This window comes from Geotrypetes seraphini, chromosome 3, assembly GCF_902459505.1.
Source record: "Geotrypetes seraphini chromosome 3, aGeoSer1.1, whole genome shotgun sequence".
In the NCBI taxonomy this organism is placed as follows: Eukaryota; Metazoa; Chordata; class Amphibia; order Gymnophiona; family Dermophiidae; genus Geotrypetes; species Geotrypetes seraphini.
Window position 1 is genome coordinate 253,822,974 of NC_047086.1, and position 17,743 is coordinate 253,840,716.

At 43.2% G+C, this 17,743-nt stretch overlaps 1 protein-coding gene across 4 annotated transcripts in view; it reads right to left on the minus strand.

Annotated features, from left to right (window-relative positions):
• The window catches only part of QKI (QKI, KH domain containing RNA binding), a 547,679-nt gene that overhangs the window by 152,955 nt on the left and 376,981 nt on the right, over nucleotides 1-17,743 (minus strand). The window lies entirely within an intron of this gene.

The window sequence follows — 17,743 nt, forward strand, 5'->3', positions numbered from 1 at the left end:
TTAACAAAGAGAGGAAAAGTCTTTTTTGTTTATTTTGTTTACACCACACCAGTGTGGGTAGGAGAGGGCAAAGGAGGTGAAGAGGCTATAAAATAAACCCACCAGGATGTTTGAAAAAAAACCCCAAAAACAAACAAACAAAAAAACCATGCCAATTGGGCAGGAAAATCGATTCAATAGGCTGAATCAAATCGAAATTTTTTTTCCTGAATCGAGCAGCACTAACTTGCAGTATAGAATAACCAACCACTAATTAAAAATAGAAATACGTAGAAAAATATTAAATTGAATCCCCAAGAAGCTACAATAAAACACCAGAGAAAACGAAAAAGTGATATCCCCTTACTGTGCAAAATATAAAGATAGTAGATGTAAATTTCAAAAACTGACATATTACAATCACTACAGTATAAGTTAAAACCTGTTGTGTATCTCTCCCTCCCTCTCATACATCCCCATGTTCAACATCTCTCTTTCTCTCCCTCCCTTGCACCCTTGGTTCAACATCTCTCTTCTCCCTTCCCCCCATGAAACTCTCTTTCTCTGCCATATCAACATCTCTGCCTCTCTCCTTCTCTTTTGTGCCCTGGGTCAAACATCTCTCCCTTCCTCCATAATTTTTAACATTTATCCTTCTCTCACCATACACCCCTATTCCCCAATATTTCTCCCTCTCTTGCCCCTCTCCTTGCAGTCTCACTCACTCCCTTCTACTCCATATGTAACATTTTCCCTTTCTTACATCTCTCCATCCTTTTGCAGTATGTCTCCCTTCCTCCCCTCAACACCATGTCCTACAATTCTTCTCTTGTCCTCTCAACGTGCATGCAGCATCTTTTCTTCCTATCCTTCCTCCACCACACTAACAGTTAAGCTACTTTCTTGCTGGCATCAGGGAAGCAGGCTGGGCTCCTGCAGTCTCTGCACCTCCCTCTCTTCACTTTCTGCCAGCTACAATGGATCAGAGTCAGCATCGGTGATTGCTACAAGCTGCCTGCTGGTAACCCAGAAGCCTCTCCTCTGCTCCAGCAGAAACAGGAAGGTGCAACAGCAGCAGAGAAGAGGCTTCCTGCTTACCTGCAGGCAGCTTGTAGCAATCACTGACGTCGACTTTGACCTGCTGGAGAGTGAAGAGAGGAAGCTGCAGGGACTGTAAGAACCTAGCCTGCTTCTCCAATGCCAGTGTATCAAGGTTCTCTGTTTGCATAGCTGTCTAGCTCACACATTGCTATACCCCTGCTCTGCCAGCAATCATCTCTCCCTCCCTGTTCTGCCTGCCATCTGATTGTCCATCTCTCCCTTCCCATCCATCCATCCCACTCTCACCTATCTACCCCGCTGTGGTGCAACCCCAACACCGACCTCTCCCCCCCCCCCCCCCGGTGCTCTACCTTATCCCTGGTGATCTAGTGGCTTCTTCAGGGGCAGGTAAGAGACCAACTATTTCCACATGGCAAGCGGCTTGTATTTCTTTTTGCTATGCTCAGGCTGGGCTACAGCTAGGGGGACATGTCACGGCACATAAAGTCCGAGCTATGGCAGCTACAGTTGCATTTTTGCATTCCACGCCCATTGATGAAATCTGCACTTCAGCCAAGCAATTTTACAAAATATATTCTCTTAATTGGCCAACTTTCTCTCCATCCCTTTTCAGTAAGCTAGGGAGTCCCATATTTGTGAATATGCTGCCTGCTTGTCCTAGGATAAAGCACAGTTACTTACCGTAACAGGTGTTATCCAGGGAGAGCAGGCAGATATTCTCACATCCCACCCCACATCCCCGGGTTGGCTTCTTAGCTTGCTTATGGAACTGGGGAGCCTCATGCCTCAGCAGGCGGGAAGGCATTCGCGCATGCGAAGTGCAAGTGCAAAGTTTTTCAAACTTAAAGTGACAGTTCACTTGTCAGACTGTCAGTACCGGGCTCAATGGATGACGTCACCCATATGTGAGCCTATGCTGCCTGCTTGACCTAGGATAATAACAAGTTAGCTTTCATAAACTACAAAAGATCGCAGAAAGAGGAAGACAGACAAAAATATTTAAAAAAGTTGAGAAAGACTGGTCGAGAAGTCAGGAAAGCAAAGATACAAATGGAAGAAAAAATAGTTGACAAGGTAAAACGGGGAGACAATCTTAAAAGCGACAAATCCCCTGGACCTGATGGAATTCACCCGAGAGTCTTAAAAGAACTGAAGGTTGAAATCGGAGAGCTTTTGCAAAAACTTGCCAACCTATCAATTAGAACTGGACATACTGGACGATTGGAAGATAGCGAACGTCACGCCAATTTTCAAAAAAGAATCAAGAGGAGAACCGGGCAACTACAAACCTGCGAGTCTTACGTCTGTCCCTGGAAAGATGGTTGAAGCACTGATTAAAGATAGCATAGCCCGGCACTTGGATACATACGACCTGATGAGAGCCAGTCAACATGGCTTCAGAAAGTGAAATCATGTTTGTCGAATTTACTTCAATTTTTTGAGACCATGAACAAACAAATTGATAGTGGAGAACCGATGGACATAATATACTTGGACTTCCAGAAAAGCGATCGACAAGGTTTCACATGAAAGACTTCTCAGGAAACTACAAAGCCATGGAATAGAGGGAGATATTCTAAGATGGATAGGCAAATGGCTGGAGAACAGAAAGCAGAGAGTGGGCATAAATGGGAAGTTCTCAGACTAGGAGAAAGTGACTAGCAGTGTGCCCCAGGGCTTATTTAATATTTTCATCAATGACCTAGAAGAAGGAACATCCAAGTGAGATCATTAAGTTTGCAGACGACACAAAGCTATGCCGGGCAATCAGATCGCAGAAGGATAGTGAGGAACTCCAGAGTGACTTGTGTCAGTTAGAGAAATGGGCGGAGAAATGGCAGATGAAGTTTAATGTGAAAAAGTGCAAAGTAATGCATTTAGGCAGAAAGAACAAGGAACACGAGTATAGAAATGTATATTAAACATACATTTAAGCAGGTGATAATATAAATTCTAACACGTCTGTTCACAAACAATATCATCACATTCTTAAAATTTCTAAGAAAAGCTATCCTCAAACCCACCCATCTCACCCCATTTGAGAGAGTAAAAAACCATACATTCATTCCTGTACATATATACTTATCCGTTTTTTGATAACACTCAACCACTTTCAAAATATTATTGTACAGTTGACTATAACCTTCAGAATTTAGCTTTCTTACCTCTCTTTTCCATTATGGCAGCCTCATATTTACCATTTAAGCAAACTGAGTTTCACCAAAACTGAAAAAATAATAAAGATGCATCTTTCCATGTTTTCAAAATAGTTTGGATTACAACAGCAGTTAAGTATTGCTATTAACCTCATATAATCATTAGTCACGTCAACGAAACATCAAAAAAATTAAAAATTGCTCCCGCTTACGTTAAAGAAACCTCAATATGTAATAATGTTTGAACATGACTCCATACCTGTTGCCAAAAGTCATGAACCATGGGACAGTAAAACAACATATGGTCTAATGTACCTTTTTCTTGACCACAAGACCAGCATAAAGGGGAATATTCAGAATTAAGCTGTTTAATTTAACAGGACCTCCATACTACGCACCTAACTACAAAAAACAGATTGTTTCATAGAAGCGGAGGCGCTTGAGAAATATGAACCTCCACTGATCATCAGACAGACACATTTAATTACAGTGACCAAATGTCTCGTAAACCCTATATTTTGTTTTTGTTGCTCTAGTTGTACTAGTATTTTGTACCAATTTGATGCTTCATGATCTAATCCCATAATCCCTTTGCACAGTGCAAGAATACAGATGATTTCACTGGGATTTTTGAACAAACAATAGCACGATGAAGTTGTAACCATTTGAAACTATATGAAAAGCTGACATTATTACTTGCATGCAATTCTGAAAAGGATTTCAAACTGTCCGATTGCAATATATTGGACATTGTGTCTATACCCATACAATTTATTCATTCTTTCCATACAATGTGTTTTTCATCAATGCAGATATTCCCATTTCCCCACAAAGGGCATAAACTTGAACTTCCAAAAGAAACATCCAGCTGAGAATCAATTTCACAATAAGCGCCCTTTGAGTAGATCTTATGACAGGATTTAGTTTCAGATGCTGCAGAAGCATAACACAAATTAAGTTTTGCAACCTAAATGGGTGGAACAAATTATGCTCTAATGAACACCACTTTGGCAAATTATGCTGCTGATCAGGTGTTAGCCAATACGGATGAGATTAAACGCAACTGCAAGGGAGGCAATGCAGTTATCATGGGTGACTTCAACTATCCGGGGATAGAATGGAATCTCGGCGTCTCTGGCAGTGCTAGAGAGACCAAGTTCCTGGAAACTGTAGGCGATTGCTTCCTGGAACAACTTGTCAAGGAAAACACAAGAGGAAACACAATTCTGGACTTAATTCTAAATGGGCTGCGAGGATTGGCACAGGGTGTATAAGTAAAGGGACGCTGGGAAACAGCGATTACAATATGATCCGCTTCAATCTAGAAACAGGGGTGAACCATCGGTAAAGAATGATGGCCACAGCGCTAAACTTCTGAAAAGGGAATTACGAAGGGATGAGATGCATGGTGGGGAAGAAGATTAAGAAAGGATAAACATTGTAAAGACACTAGAACAAGCTTGGTCTCTTTTTAAGGATACGGTCACCGAGGCACAAAATCTATATATACCACGTATCAACAAGGGATCAAAGAAGAAAAAGAATAAAGAACTGGAATGGCTCACTGTAGAGGTTAAGGAAGTGATCAGAGACAAAAAAACTTGTTTAAGGAATGGAAAAGATCAAAAGCGGACAAAAACTGGAATAAGCACAAACATCATCGCAGGTGCCATAAGGCGGTAAAAGGGGCCAAAAGAGACGACGAGGAAAAAATAGCCAAGGAGGTGAAAAACTTCAAGCCATTCTTTCGATATATTAAAGGGAAACAACCTGCAAAGGAAGCAGTGGGACCGTTGGATGACCAAAGAACAAAGGCAGCTCTAAAGGCGGACAAAGCAATCGCAGACAGCCTGAACACAATTTTTGCGCTTGTATTTACCGAAGAGGATATACACAGCATACCGGAATCCATCAGGATACATGCTGGAACTGAAAATGGGAAGCTAACAGGGTTAACGGTTAGTTTAGAAAAGGTATGTAGGTAGGGAGAATGAGAGGGCACTCTCTAAAGTTGAAAGGGGATAGATTCCGTACAAATGTAAGGAAGTTCTTCTTCACCCAGAGAGTGGTAGAAAACTGGAATGCTCTTCCAGAGTCTGTCATAGGGGAAAACACCCTCCAGGGATTCAAGACAAAGTTAGACAAGTTCCTGTTGAACAAGGACATATGCTGATAGGGCTAGTCTCAGTTAAGGTGCTGGTCTTTGACCAGAGGGTTGCCGCATGAGCGGACTGCTGGGCATGATGGACCACTGGTCTGACCCAGCAGCGGCAATTCTTATGTTCTTATTTGTAAAAATGAGGAAGGTTTAATTCACCACGGTCTTTAGTACGCTGTAACATTTTGAAGGTGATTCTTGGTTGCTTATTTAGCCATATGACTCTACTAATCTCTTTGTCTAAATCTTTATACAAAGCTGGAGAAAAATAAATAGAAATCATGTTCAAGTAATACAGAATTGTTGGACCTGTTATTTTTAACATTTTTATAAGCGATATTGCTGAAGGGCTGTCAGGTAAGATTTGCCTCTTTGCAGATGATTCCAAAATCTGAAATAGAGTAGACACCCCGGATGGTGTGAACAACATGAAGACAGACTTAGCGAAGCTTGAAGAATGGTCTGAAATCTGGCAGCTAAAATTTAATACTAATAAATGCAAGGTCATGCATTTGGGCTGCAAAAACCCTAACAAACAGTACAATTTAGGGGGTGAAGAACTTTTGTGCACGACAGAAGAAAGGGATTTGGGTGTGATCTTATGTGAGAATCTTAAGGTGGCAAAATCAGTTGAAAAGATGACGGTGAAAGCTAGGGTGAAAAGGAAGAGCTATGTACAGTAGGAAAAAGGAAATATTGATGCCCCTGTATAAAACTCTGGTGAGACCTCATTTAGAATATTGTGTACAATTCTGGAGACCAAATCTTCAAAAAAATATATAAAGGATGGAGTCAGTCCAGAAGAAGGCTACTAAAATGGTGCATGGTCTTCATCATAAGACATATAGACTTAAAGTTCTCAATATGTATACTTTAGAGCAGTGGTCTCAAACTCAAAACCCTTTGCAGGGCCATATTTTGGATTTGCAGGTACTTGGAGGGTGCAGAAAAGAAAAAATAGTTAATGTCTTATTAAAGAAATGACAATTTTGCATGAGGTAAAACTTTATAGTTTAGAAATCTTTCCTCGAAGTGGGCCAGCCTAGCAAAGGCCCCGTGCCTGCCTGATGAAACCATGGCTAAAGCTAAAGTTAAAATTTTACTAAGTTAAAATTACACTGAGCAGCTGCTGCTGGACCGGGGTGGAGTCCCAGCAGCAGGAGTCCCAGCAGCAGGTAGGAAGTCAGCTGATGCTGGCACTGGTGATTGACGGCAGAAGGCGATTCTGAGATCGCGGGCCGCAAAATAGTGCCTGGAGGGTTCGAGTTTGAGACCGCTGCTTTAGAGGAAAGGCGGAAGAGGGGAGACATTTAAATATCTACATGGTGTAAATGCACATGAGTTGAGTCTCTTTCAATTGAAAGGAAGCTCTGGAATGAGAGGACATAGGATAAGTTAAGAAGTGATAGGCTCTGGAGTAATCAAAAAGAAATACTTTCTATAGAAAGAGTGGTAGATGCGTGGAACAGTCTCCTAGAAGAAGTGGTAGAGACAGAGACTGTGTCTGAATTAAAGGCAGCGTGGGATACGCACGTGGGATCTCTCAGAGAGAGAAAGAGATAACGGTTACCGCGGATGGGCAGACTAGATGGACCATTTGGCCTTTATCTGCCATCATGTTTCTATTGCATGCCAGATTCAGATCGATAATACCAACATGAAAAAACCGACAGGTCTGCCTGTTTTTTCATTTCTTTCCCCTATGGGCACAAATGTGTGTGTGTAATACACATACACTGACCCATTAAAAAAGTCCCCCCATCTCTCCCCCCCCCCCCGATGATGCCTTTGAACCAAAATAGAGGCAAGACGGATGCCCAGTCCCTTATGCCTCTGTGACCTCTCCATGCCAGTCGAACTGCACCCCCCCCCCCACACAGGAGCCCTCCTCCCCACACTTCAATACAAATCGGCAGAAAGAATGAGCACTCCCCTCCTGCCACCGCAAAACCCTCCCTGTAAGGACCCCTTGAACCAACCCCTCCCTTTACACACTTTACCAAAAATCAGCAAGAGGGATGTCCACTTCCTCCTGCCACTGGATAACCCCCTGAGCCACCCCCCATACTCCCTGAACCTCACCTATATCTCTAAATTACTATGACAGTAGGAGGGATGCCTAGTTCCTCCTGCTTGCAAGCTTAGCACTCCAAAATGGTAGGCCTTCCCCTTCCTGGTGCATACTTGGATGCACGGGGAGGGGCCTAAGGCCCTGATTGACTCAAATGCTAAGGGCAGGGGAGGGGCATTCCTCCTGCTTATTTTTGGTAAAGTGAGAAGGAGAGGGTGTCGGTTCAGGGGGTCCTGGCCGGGGGGGGGGGGGGACGACATTCACACCGGCAGGTAGGAAGTGGGCATCCATCCTGCCAATTTTATTGAAGTATGGGGAGGGAGGTCTTGCCGGGGGACAGTTCTGCTGGTGGGGGGCGTGGGGGTGTGTGTTAACGGCAGGAGGGAGTGAGCAACCCTCTTCTATCTATTTTAGTTCCAGGGGTCATTGGGAATGGGAGGGACGGCTCGCAGGTTTTTTTTAAATGGTGACAGATATTGTGCTTGTGTAACACACATACATATGTGCCATAAAAAAAAAAAAAAGAAAAATCCTCGACCTAGAAAGGGGACTTAGAAAGGGGTACTGAGGGCATGGGAAGGAGGCATTGGGGGCATTAAGGACATAGGGAGATAAATAGACAGAAAAAATGACAGACAGGCAGCGTGCAAGGAGAGAGAGACAAAGAAAAAAAAAAAACCAGACAGACATCTACTCTAGCACCCGTTAATGTAACGGGCTTAAAGACTAGTTCTTTATAAGACAAACATCCATTGACTCAAACTCCTTTAAAGGAAAATTAAGTGTGTAACTCTTTCCCAACCTATAGTTTTAACTCCTTTGTTCATTCTTGGTTTTGAACTGGATTTAAACCCACCCTCCTCTTGTGTCCTGTAATGTCTTCATTTTTAACAGATGTGTGATTTTTGTGTTTTTTCTGTTCTTACACTGAGTGGCAGGAGGCTGTTTTGTGGCTTCACCCTGCCGCTCAGCAGTTCGGGCTTCCCCAAACTGGCTCTGTGTGGGATTATGGCAAACCTCTGTGAAAATAATTTGAATGCAAACTTACTGGAACAACAGTTGCTGTTTCAGAATCAGTAAAAAAAAAACCAAAAATCAGTTCACAGCGACCATGTTTTGTGCATCTAGCCCTTAGTAAGTTGGACAAACCCTTGCTACTTCAGCTGCTAGCTTAAACCAGTGCTGGTAGGAAACATATAGCTCATATCTAACATTCAAGCTGCCATTTTCTCTCTGTGACTCTTCAGAAAGCCCCTTTCTGTAAGTACGAGTCCGACGTAAGTTGGATGTTCATAAACGGGAACTACCTGTATTTGGGACCTGGGTTGGCCACTGTTGGAAACAGGATACTGGGCAAGATGGACCTTTGGTTTGTTCCAGTATGGCAATTCTTATAATAATAATTTTATTTTGTATACCGACATACCCAGGGAGTTCTAGGCGGTTCACAGTAGTTAGATGAAATACAAACAATGCAGTTGAAATTGAAGAACATAACAAAGCAATCATTGAGTCCAACAAGTTATACGTCTACAATTTAAGTGAGGGAATAAATAAATACAGTACATATGATAAGTACATTCATAGAATTTAAGTGAAGGAAAAAAATACATACAAGCCAAGAGGAGGGAGCAACAATCTTAAAAGAATGGGAAGGGATAGTGATGGAGTACGTTAAGGATTTGGTCTGCTGAAAAGTTGAGTTTTAATCTGTTTTCTAAAATTGAGATATGAAGAGGCATCAAGCACAATTTGGGCGAGCCATGAATTTAGTTTGGCTGCTTGAAAAGAGAAGATTCTTTTGAAGAATCTTTTAAGATGACACGATTTCAGTGAGGGAAAAGTGAACAGATTTATTCTGCGGGAGCTCTTATTGTTGTAATTCAGGTTGAAGTGTGGGTAAAGATAATTCGGTGACAGACCAAATATTGTTTTGTAGCAGATGCATGAGAACTTAAATAGAACTCTGGATTCGAACTGCAGCCAGTGCAACTTGTGGTAGAAAGGGGTTATGTGTTCCCATTTCTTCAAGCCAAAGATGAGATGAACGGCAGTATTTTGGACCAACCTCAATTTCCTGGTGATTTTCTTGAAGACGCCTAAGTATATGATGTTACAGTAATCCAGAACACTCAGAATAGAAGATTGTACCAACAGACGAAAGGAGGCGTCAAAGTATTTTTTAATGGTGCGGAGTTTCCAAAGCACCGAGATACTAGGTCTTAAATACTAGGTCAGAGTGTTTCTCTAGAGTGAGATGCTTGTCTAAAGTGACTCCTAGTGTTTTTAAGGATTGCTCAAAACAGTAATCCAGCCCATTTACATGTAGTGTAGTTTCCTTATGTTCCTTCTACCAATCACTGCACTCAATGACAGCATCCTTGAGCCACTGACAACTACGCATGTATGGGGTTGCTGTTATCAGTGGCTTAGGGAAGTTGCTGCTGCCTGCCAAGCTTGGTAAAAGGAAGTTCTGTCCACCTTCACAGAAAGTTTTCAGTTGACAGCTGGGGGATCCTCATTAGCTGAAACATTTATATTACGATGTGTGTGTGTGGGGGGGGAGGCGGGGTAGGGGGAGACAGAGAAAACTTTGTGCCCGCCCAAAATTGGATGTCTGACTATGCCACAGTTTTCATGGTGGAATCTATGATAGTTGTCTCTGGATTGTTGACAAATCTATAAAAATTAATGATACTGGATGAAAAATATAGATTTATTATAACCTCCTACTCCAGTTCCATTTTGACAGAAAACTAGTGTAACGAGTGGAAAGTAAAAAACTTTTGAATGTGACATTTTTTAGCTTTGCAGCACAGATTCTGTTATCCAATATGTTAGAACTGCTGGTGTTTTAACCCTGAAATAAGTACTGTATTTCTCATATCAACCACCTGTCCATATAACCACACCACTGAAAATATAACAATTCTGTGTCACTACTGAAACAAGACAAAGTAGCTGTGAAAAAGGCAACAGATTACTTTTATGAATTCATGAAGGCTTATGCTAACATAACTTTCAGTTTTGTCTTTCCTTTCCTGTTGTGCTTAACCTCTAATTGTTGACTCCTATATTACTTAGATTGTATTTCTTTCCTTACCTTACCTATTGTTTCATTGTGTTCGTAAATGAGGTTTTTTTAAATTATGTTTTGCAAACTTAGTCCCTTGTTAGTTATGTATGTTTATTTAATGTATATTTTAACTATGTATTTTGCTGATCTGTATATCGCTTAGAATTTGGAATAGGCGATTAATCAAATTGTAAATAAACTTGAAACTTGATATTTTCACAAACACAAAAAAGGTATGTGACATTTTATATGTACAATCTTGGATGACGAGTAACATGGTTTGCGAGTGTTTTGCAAGACGAGCAAAACATTTTATTACATTTTAACTCGATAAACGAGCGTTGTCTTGCAGTACAAGCACGTATACACGCGACACGTCATCAGAACCCACAGTTGAAGCACGTACATCTTACGCCGAGCACGGCTGAATGTAATAAAAGCATCACGCCCAATTTACCCACAGTTCAAGCATACACTACATACACGCATCTTACGCCGCGGCTGAATGTAATAGAAGTCTCACACCCAATTTACCCATAGCTCAAGCGCTCACAGTATACAGTATTTTGTATTAAAGTTTTTGGGTTGTGAACAAATCATCTGAGTTTCCATTACTTCCTAAGGGGAAACTCGCTTTGATATACAAGTGCTTTGGATTACAAGCATGCTTCTGGAACGAGTTATACTCGCAAACCAAGGTTTTACTGTATTTTATAACTATATTTACATTTATTTCTATAGCTATACATCTATCTATCTATATACTAATCTTATAGCCTGTTACATTAACGGGTGCTAGAATATGTATTTGTGTCTGTCTGTCTTTATTTCTCTCTCTCTCCTTAGCCGCTTTCTGTATTTCTGACTTTCTTTTTCCTTGGCTGTCCACCACTACCCCTTGCCTGCTCCCCCTGTCCATTCTTCCTTCCTTTTACCTCCCCTGTGTCCACCACCACCCCTTCACTGCTCCCTTTATCCAGCAGCAGCCCTTCTCTCTTTGTTATATTTCCCTCCTGTCCATTATCACCTCTTTCCTGCTCAACCCTGTCCAGCAGTAGGCCTCCCTTCCTTTTTCTTCCCCCACCCTGTCCATAGCACCTCTTCCCCTGTCCAGCAGCACCTCTTTCCTGCTCCCCCTCTCCAGCAGTAGGCCTCACTTCCTTCCCCCCCTGTCCATCAGCACCTCTTCCCCTGTCCATCAACACCTCTTTCCTGCTCCCCCTGTCCAGCAGTACGCCTTTCTTCCTTTTTCTGCCCCCCCCTGTCGTCAGCACTTCTTCCCCTGTCCAGCGTGCTCCCTTACCTCCTTTCGCGTCTGCCCTCCACCGACAGCCACCTCAAGCTGCCGCGGCCTGCAGGTGCCGACAGCCACCTCACCTCGAAGCCCTCCTCCTGGCAGCCACCGCCAGCGCCGCTCCATGAAGCCCTCCCCCTGGCAGCCGAAACTCCGCACCGCCTTTCATGCGCCTTAGCGCACATGCGCGCATTGCCGACCACAGCCCGACAGATCAGGGAACACAGGGTAAGAATGTGCATGCGCGCTTAGCATTTTATTATATTAGATATATCCTATATATCTATATCTATATACACACAACATTTTTTGACTTTCAGCACGAGTTTTAGATGTGAGCTAAATGTTTCCTAAGGGTGATCTTTTCAAATATTTCACCTGTAAAATAAAACTGTATGCACCACGCAGCATGGAATATTAAAAAAAAAATAAAAAATATAAAGAGAAAGAGAGAGAGAGAGAAAGAGAGAGAGAGAGAGAGAGAGAGAGAGAGAGAGAGAGAGAGAGAGAGAGAGAGAAAGAGAGAGAGAGAGAAAGAGAGAGAGAGAGAAAGAGAGAGAGAGAGAGAGAGAGAGAGAGATCTGCATGCTATGTAATCTAAATGGCATCTTACAAAATACCAACTGGCATGATGACAGGAGTGCACATATTTTTCCAAGGCAAGTATCAGTCCTTTACGGAAGGGAAGAGGAATGAGATTTTATACCCCACCTTTCTGTGACTATAGTCAAAGTGATTTACATATTATATACAGGCCACAAGAACTGGGGCAGCCATTCACAGAGCGGCGCGGGACTAAGTAGGAAGTGAAAAACTTGCACCTGCCTGCTTGCCGCAATGCCATTGCCGGTGCCGCTCAGGGGGAGAAAGCAGGAGAGAAGGGTAGGAGTCTGAAAGCTCCTGCCCTGCAGTGCTGGACTACCATTCACAGAGCGGCAAGGCAGGAAGCGAAAAACTCACAACTGCCTTCTTGCCGCTCTGACTCTGCCGCTGCGGAGAAAGCCGGATGGAAGGGCAGGAGTCTGACAGCTCCTACCCTGCAGCGCTGGACCGCCGGAGGAGTTAAGGTAAGAGGTGACCCTGCTTGCCTCCAAGTGGGGGGCCCTGCCTGCCTGCCTTACCACTAGGCCTTCCTGCCTGCCCTGCCATTAGGCTTGCCTGCCCTGCCAGCCCTGCCACTAGGCCTGCCTGTTTTTCACTAGACTACTAGGCCTGCCTGTCTCTAGACCGCTAGGCCTGCCTGACTGCCACTAGGCCACTAGTACTGCCTGCCCTGTCCCGGCCTACCACTAGGGGGACAGGATGCAGAGCCTGGCAAGGAGTGTGGGGTTGGGTGCAGAGCCTGGCAGGGAGAATTTGGTTAAGAATTTTTTTTTCTTGTTTTCATCCTCTAAATCTTGGGTGCGTCTTATGGTCAGGTGCGTCTTATGGTGCTAAAAATACGGTATATTATTTCAATAATTCATTTTCAATCAATACCTCATTTATCATTCTGGTTAATCCCTGGGTTTTCACATTTCCATGCACAATCTTGTCACTATTTCCTCACAATCACATCCTTGGCATCGCCAACATTGTTCCTCTTTTTTATATGATTACTCATTGTTATGTATATTTTTATTGGACCCCTGATGAAGGCTTTTTATTGGCCAAAACATAACCATGTCTTTTGCTACTGATTGCTATTGTCCACAACACTGACATAGACCTTTGCTGCACAATTTGCCAGCAGGAGTGTTTTTGTGTGTTGGCATAGACTTTCACCCTTTGCTTATTATCAACACAGACCACTGTTGTACGTTTTGTCAGCTGGACTGGTTTTATCAACTGGCCCATTTATCTGAATAAACTTTGTTGGTCCAGACTGTCGGCTCCACTCTTTTTGTTTTTGTGGCTTCTTATATAATTAAGGCTCAGCAAAGTGAACGAAGCAGCAAAACCTGGAAAAATGCTAAATTTGTCACACCAGCAGCAGTGGACTGTTAAATCTTAAATTTGTTTGCTCAGGGATTACTGCCAATGCAAATAATGGAACTAGCAGAATTTGTTCAACTAGTTAATGGTGTGCAGCCAAACAGAACAGTGTTGAGTCCAAGCACACAGATAAAAAGTTACTGAAGAGACTAAAAGACCTCAACATGTATAGTCTGGAGGAGAGGAGGGACAGGGGTGATATGATACAGACATTTACTATACTACTACTAATTATTTCTATAGCGCTACCAGACATATGCAGTGCTGTACAGTCACAAAGACAGTCCCTGCTCGAAAGAGCTTACAATCTAAACAGCCAAGACAGACGTCATGGATACAGTTAAGGGGAACAGTAAATCTGCTGGCTGGATTGGTGGGCAATTGGGAGTAGGGTTATGGATTGAAGGCTATACCAAAAAGGTGGGATAAATATTTGAAAGGTACTGATATAGGACCAAATCTTTTCCAGAGAAAGGAAATTGGTAAAACTAGAGGACATAATGAAAGATTAGGTTCTCACTTCTGCTAATCTTCTTTCTTGTAAATCCACATTCTATTCCTGGACAAGTAGGTTGTGAAACTATTCTTGCCAGACAGGCTTATAGGGAGACAAATATTCAGAGCCTTCAACACCTCCCCTCTTATCTCAGCACCACTTCCCAGGGAAGCAGTTTAGTAGAAAAGCAGACAGCAACATCTGGATGGAAAACAACAAAAGGAAGGAAACGGGGAAACTCCCTGGCACATTAGTCTATTCTGCTCAGAACATTAAATGATCATGAACAATCACAATCAGGCAAAAACAACAATAGAACCTGAACAAAACAGTGCTAATAGGAGACAGCTGGCACCTATGAAAGGGGGCACTAGGACTAGAAACCCCAAGGAAAGTGCAAAATACATTCAGGTGATAATCTTCAAAAGGCTGATCAGAAAGGACAGCAACTCAGCTTATCAGTACTTATCAAGGCAGACGATTGCCAAATCAGCTGTTTCCAGAAATAGAACATAAGAACTGCCTGCTCCAGATCAGACCTTCGGTCCATCAAGTCCGACGATCAGCACACGCAGAGGCCCAGCCAGGTGTACACCTGGGGTAATTTTAGTCACCCGTATCCCTCTATGCCTCTCGTAAGGACATATGCATCTAGTTTGCTTTTAAATCCGAGAACGGTGGATTTCGCAATAACCTCCTCTGGGAGAGCATTCCAGGTGTCCACCACTCGTTGCGTGAAGCAGAACTTCCTGATATTTGTCCTGGACTTGTCCCCCCTTAACTTCAGTCCATGTCCTCTTGTCTGTGTCACATTGGACATTGTAAATAATTTTTTTTCCTGCTCTATTTTGTCGATTCCTTTCAGTATTTTGAAAGTCTCGATCATATTCCCTCGCAGTCTCCTTTTCTCAAGAGAGAACAATCCCAGTCTCTGAAGTTGTTCCTCGTATTCCAAGTTCTCCATACCTTTTATTAGCTTCGTTGCTCGTCTCTGCACCCTCTAGAGTGTGGACTTACAAGAAAGATTAGCAGAGGTAAAAACTTAATCTTTTGTTCTTGTACAATCCCACTCTATTCCTGGACAGGATGTAGCAGAACAGCAGGACGTAACAGAACAGCCCTAAAAACTAGGGTGGGGCTGAAGAGCCAGCTACCAAAATGGAGGAACCAAAAGCAAAATCCTGTTTGGCCGCCATATCAATCCGGTAAAACCTGGTGAAGGTATGCAAAGAGGACCATGCAGCTGCCCTACAGATCTCTTCCAAAGAGATTGCCAACGACTCTGCCCAAGAAGAGTAAACATCTCTGGTTGAATGAGCTCTCACCGAGAGAGGAGGCTTCTTCTCTGCTGCAATGTAGGCAGACAAAATGACCATCTGGAGATGGTTTCTTTGGAGGCCAGTCCCAGTAGGCAGGACCCACCAGGACAAACAGATAGTTGGAGAACCGGAACTAATTCATGACCTCCAGGTTAAGCAACAGAGTCCTGTGCACATCCAAGGACCGCAGAACCTGGTCTCGCTCTTTTGAACTGGAAGGCACAAAAGTTGGGAGTCTAACCTCTTAGTTAATGTGAAATGCCGAAATGACCTTAGGCAGGAAGGACGGAACCGTGCGCAAAGGATACATCAGAGTCTGTAATCTGCAGGAACGAATCCCAGCAAAACAGAGCCTGAATCTCAGAAACCCTGTGGGCCAAAATAATGGCCACCAGAAAATCTATCATTATGGTCAGATCCATAAGAGAAGTGTGCTCCATCAGCTCATAAAGCGGATGAGCCAGAAATAGGAGAACCAGATTAAGATTCCATGTTGCACAAAGCGTCCAAAGCGAAGGCTGTAGCCAGAATGTGCCTCTCAGAAAACAGGTGGCAACCGAATGAGAAGCCAAGAAGCCCAGAAGCCCCTCAAGGGCTTCAGTCTGAGACAGGAGAGACTGGTCATCTGGACCCTAAGTGAAGCCACCGATAGCCCTTTCCCCAACTCATCCTGAAGAAACTCAAGAATTCTGGGAATGGAAGAACAGAAGGATCCTCCTGTCTCTGCACACTTGTGGTGAGAGGCATGTCCTGTAGGCAATTAGCCGGTGCCTCTGCTCCTTGCCGGCACCTCTCCGCACCTCTCCTGCATCAGCACCCCCCTACTGGTGGCCCAGTCCCCATCTTCAAGGCCTCTGTGCATGGATGTCGACATGATGATGTCATGCATGCACTTGACATCCATGCATTTCTGGATACCCTCCAGCCGTGACCCTGAGATTAGTGTGCCACGGCTCCGGAGAGTTTGCGAGATGCTGTTTTAAGCCTTTTGAAATAATTCTTCTGTTTGACCTTCAAATCAGGAAGTCACAATTTCTTTGACATCTTCAACCCTACTATCCATGGAGAGATTTTTTTCAAAACTCATAACAGGAAATAATCTGAGGAAGCCAGGTCAGGACAGTAAGGTGGATGGTTCAGCTCCTGAAACCCACATTCTCGGATGGCAGCCTGCAATTGTGACATATACACCAGTGCATTACCGTGAAACAGCAGCACATGCCTACTGTGAATTTTCCTCTTTTCTTCTTGATTGACTTCCTCAAAGCGATCATTGTGTTGGCGTAACTCTCCCCAGTTATGGTTGTCTTATACGGCATGAACTCCAGTATCAAAAGTCCTTCCTTCATCACCCCAGAAGACAGTTGCCATGATTTTGCCTGCAGATATTTCTGTCTTGAACTTTATTGGGGTGGGGGATGACTTGTGCTTCCACTGCATTGACTCCATTTTGGACTTAGGATCTCTCTAATAGACCCAAGTCTCATCTTGAGTTACCAAACAATGAAAAAAATTCACTTGGTCTTTATGGAGCATCTCTAATTTCTCCTGAAAGCACTGGAGCCTCGTGGCCTTCTGACATGGTGTTAGCATTCTTGGAAAATATATTTCACTAACCTTGCAGATGTCCAACTTTTCATGAATTATTTTCCAAACTGTACCTACCGAGATGCCCATTTCTTCAGCTACTCGGGAAACCTTAATTCATCTGACAAAATTAAATCCTCAAATTTCTTGCACATTACTGTGGAAGTTGCTTCCACAGGCCCATCTTCAATGGACTATCTATCCCATATAAACTGTTTGCTCCAAAAATTTTATTTGTAGGTTGATGGGGCAGACACACCATAAACTGCAGTCATGTATATGTTCATGGATCTCCTTTTGCTTTTTCCCTTTTTGTGAGAAATTATATCACTGAATAGTGCTCCAAATCTAGTAGCTTCTTACTTGATTCCCAAGAGGACTCTCCTGACATCCTGTGTCTTGGAATGTTAGACTCGCACTGATCCACAACTGTGCATGAGTAACCTTGAGACCTGTTGCAATATGCATAGATTGTCACTTGCTACTTTCTTTCATAGGTAGATAAATTATTGAATGCCCCTTGTACCTTGTCTGACCCCCCCTAGTCCTCTCATCCCATGTCCAGCATCCC